Here is a 4389-nt window from a genome sequence, read left to right on the forward strand (position 1 = left end):
GAGACATGCAGTGATGCATGGATGAGGTAAAGACAATGGGATATGCAGCGATAGCATGGATTAGTAAAGACGATGGGATATTCAGAGATACATGGATTGGTAAAACAATGAGATGCATGGATTAGTGGAAGACAATGGGATATGTAGTGATACGCTGGGATTAGTAAAGACAATGAGATATGCAGTATACATGGATTAGTAAAGACAATGACAATACAATACATGGATTAGTAAAGACAATGGGATATGTAGATACATGGATTAGTAAAGACAATGGGATATGCAGTGATACATGGATTAGTAAAGACTTAGTAAAGACAATGGGATATGTAGTGATACATGGATTAGTAAAGACAATGGGATATGCAGTGATACATGGATTAGTAAAGACAATGAGACATGCAGGGATACATGGATTAGTAAAGACAATGAGACATGCAGGGATACATGGATTAGTAAAGACAATGAGATATACAGTGATACGTGGATTAGTAAAGACAATGTCAGCCTGTGGGTCTAATAATATTATAACCTGTGCTTTTCTTTAGATTGTCTCTGATTGTTGAAAAACGTCATGGATTTACAGGGTGTTATGTTGCCTGGTGTTACATTCCATTTCTCTCCTTCCACCTCCTCCCCTCTCTGTTCCTTTCTCTCTGTCCAACATTTCTCAGAGCCGTCTTGCGCTTTTCCTACTGCTCTTCTGGTACAAATCTGGCATGCAGACTTCCCTCCTGTACCCCCTGGACAGGGAGGCACAACTCGGCAACGGTAACACAAGTCAAAGAGTTTGCTCGTCGGACATATTTTATGTTAACTCATTTTTACAATCCAGACAACCTGGAACTACTACTTGGACATAAATATATTTCTGTACGTCTCCCTCATACAGATGAGGACCACGATGACCACCAGGATGACAGCTCCTTTGTGGGCCAGCGGTCAGGAGGTGATGAGGCCGTTGGGCAATGGTAAGACTACACATGTTCCAGTACAATGTTTGCATTTAGGACAGTGCCAATACTATTTATCAGGAATGTACTATCTGTCCCTTACCTCTCTGTCTGTCTGTCTCTCTCTCTCCTCTCTCGCCTCTCAGCTCCCTCTGTGCAGACCCGTCTGTGGGCAGCCCCCAGTAGGGAGAAGAGGTGTGCTGTGGAGGAGGATCTGACCTCTAGTCCCCTGCCCTGGGGTCCAGGAGACCATAGCAGAGTCCATGTACATTGGACGCCCGCTGGTACACTGTATCCTTCCTACTCTGGGACTCTGCCACAGAGACACTAGAAATTAAACGTGCACAATGTCATCACATGATTCTGCCTCTATAGATTGTGGTCTGGTACGGCAGCTATAAAGTACATTGGCTGAAATGGTTGCATGATTCCATATCGTACCTCTGTATGGCCTGGAAGCATTCTGTTCATCTCAACAGCACGTCCCTTACTAGTGGAATACATCACTGCGCTGTATATACAGTATACCAGTATTTGACCTAATCAATGGTAGATGAACCCTCAAGGATTTCTCACACAGAGGGTGTGTTTTCCTCAACGCTGCTCCTAAACACAGTGCTCTGCCTGGGAATGTGTGGGAGAGGCTCCTGGAAACCATGGCTCGTGTCTGGAGCCATGGAAATGACCAGGTAACCATGCTTTCTTCTCTTTACACTGACACGTGCTAAGAGGAATGACTAAATAAATACACACACTGACTGGACACATGATATGTCTTCCACTATTAAAACAAAATAGCCACAGACATACTCTTCTATACAGGCCATTTAGAAGCAGTGTCATGAAGGAGGCACTGAAACATGAGTGGGATAAAGAGGTATCCACTGGTCTGTTCTCTTACCCCCGGTCTGTTCTCTTACCCCCGGTCTGTTCTCTTACCCCCGGTCTGTTCGCTTACCCCCGGTCTGTTCGCTTACCCCCGGTCTGTTCGCTTACCCCCGGTCTGTTCGCTTACCCCCGGTCTGTTCGCTTACCCCCGGTCTGTTCGCTTACCCCCGGTCTGTTCTCTTACCCCCGGTCTGTTCTCTTACCCCCGGTCTGTTCTCTTACCCCGGTCTGTTCTCTTACCCGCGGTCTGTTCTCTTACCCGCGGTCTGTTCTCTTACCCCCGGTCTGTTCTCTTACCCCCGGTCTGTTCTCTTACCCCTGGTCTGTTCTCTCCACAGTTTTGGTTTGCTGAGTGACACTAAATCTCTGAACCGGCGGGAGAGGGCGGAGGTGAGGAGGAGAGCCTTTCTGCTTCTGTACTACCTGCTCCGCTCCCCTTTCTACAACAGATTCTCTGAGTGAGTAGAATCAGAACAACAGATTCTCTGAGTGAGTAGAATCAGAACTACAACAGATTCTCTGAGTGAGTAGAATCAGAACAACAGATTCTCTGAGTGAGTAGAATCAGAACAACAGATTCTCTAAGTAGAATCAGAACAACAGATTCTCTGAGTGAGTAGAATCAGAACAACATATTCTCTGAGTGAGTAGAATCAGAACATATTCTCAGATAGAATCAGAACAACAGATTCTCTGAGTGAGTAGAATCAGAACTAAAACAACATATTCTCTGAGTGAGTAGAATCAGAACAACAGATTCTCTGAGTGAGTAGAATCAGAACTACAGATTCTCAGTGAGTAGAATCAGAACTAAAACAGATTCTCTGTGAGTAGAATCAGAACTAAAACAGATTCTCTGAGTGAGTAGAATCAGAACTACAACAGATTCTCTGAGTGAGTAGAATCAGAACTACAGATTCTCTGAGTGAGTAGAATCAGAACTACAGATTCTCTGAGTGAGTAGAATCAGAACTACAGATTCTCTGAATAAGTAGAATCAGAACTACAGATTCTCTGAATGAGTAGAATCAGAACAACAGATTCTGAGTGAGTCAAATCAGAACTACAGATTCTGAGTAAGTAGAATCAGAACTACAACAGATTCTCTGAGTGAGTAGAATCAGAACTACAACAGATTCTCTGAGTAAGTAGAATCAGAACTACAACAGATTCTCTGAGTGAGTAGAATCAGAACAGATTCTCTGAATAAGTAGAATCAGAACAACAGATTCTCTGAATAAGTAGAATCAGAACTATAACAGATTCTCTGAATAAGTAGAATCAGAACTATAACAGATTCTGAGTAAGTAGAATCAGAACAACAGATTCTCTGTCTAGAGAAATTCTTCACCATAATGACCATTGAAACATTGCATATTTTCTATCACAAGGGGTGCTTTTTAAACCTTTTGATTTTGTTTCACGTAGGACAAAGATCCTGTTCCTCCTCCGGTTTCTGGCAGACAATGTTCCCGGCGTCGGGCTGGTTGCTCGTAAGTGTTGACGTTTTATAGAAACCAAGTCTCTGAACATGGGATGGGATGTATTTGTTCTGTTGTTTACCTTATTGTTGGTGGTCCATTGTCTGCTGACATGCACTGTGGCTTCCAAACTCTACCAGTCAATGTGTTCATTGTCCTGATTGGCTTAACCTTATCCTCCACTTATCCTTCCAGGCCCTCTAATGGATTACCTACCTGTCTGGCAGAAGATCTACTTCTATAACTGGGGCTGAGGGCAAGAGGTGGTTGAAGGTCTCCTGGCCAGCTGGATAGGGATCGACACTAAAGAGGGAGACTCAGTAAAATACAGAGCCAGAGACACACACAGGGACTCAAGTCCCCCCACAGACTCACTGAAACCTGTGCTGGTTAATCTGCTGTACTTCAACTGGGGACCCTCAAATCAGATCCAACATGCTGTTCTGTTGCTAGGGCATGCCAGAGTACCTTACGGATCCTTCTGTTCTGTTGCTAGGGCATGCCAGAGTACCTTACGGATCCTTCTGTTCTGTTGCTAGGGCATGCCAGAGTACCTTACGGATCCTTCTGTTCTGTTGCTAGGGCATGCCAGAGTACCTTACGGATCCTTCTGTTCTGTTGCTAGGGCATGCCAGAGTACCTTAACGGATCCTTCTGTTCTGTTGCTAGGGCATGCCAGAGTACCTTACGGATCCTTCTGTTCTGTTGCTAGGGCATGCCCAGAGTACTACGGATCCTTCTGTTCTGTTGCTGAGCGTGCCAGAGTACCTTACGGGTCTTCTGTTCTGTTGCTAGGGGCATGCCAGAGTACCTTACGGATCCTTCTGTTCTGTTGCTAGGAGCATGCCAGAGTACCTTACGGATCCTTCTGTTCTGTTGCTGGGGCATGCCCAGAGTACCTTGAATCCTTCTGTTCTGTTGCTAGGGCATGCCAGAGTACCTTACGGATCCTTCTGTTCTGTTGCTAGGGCATGCCAGAGTACCTTACGGATCCTTCTGTTCTGTTGCTAGGGCATGCCAGAGTACCTTACGGATCCTTCTGTTCTGTTGCTAGGGCATGCCAGAGT

The 4389-nt window shown here is 45.1% G+C and overlaps 1 pseudogene; it reads left to right on the forward strand.

The window, feature by feature from the left end:
* The first annotated feature begins 674 nt into the window (after positions 1-674).
* LOC124030909 lies at positions 675-3662 on the forward strand (annotated as a pseudogene).
* Positions 3663-4389: the final 727 nt, after the last annotated feature.

Source organism: Oncorhynchus gorbuscha, unplaced genomic scaffold (assembly GCF_021184085.1).
Source record: "Oncorhynchus gorbuscha isolate QuinsamMale2020 ecotype Even-year unplaced genomic scaffold, OgorEven_v1.0 Un_scaffold_17993, whole genome shotgun sequence".
Classification (NCBI taxonomy): Eukaryota; Metazoa; Chordata; class Actinopteri; order Salmoniformes; family Salmonidae; genus Oncorhynchus; species Oncorhynchus gorbuscha.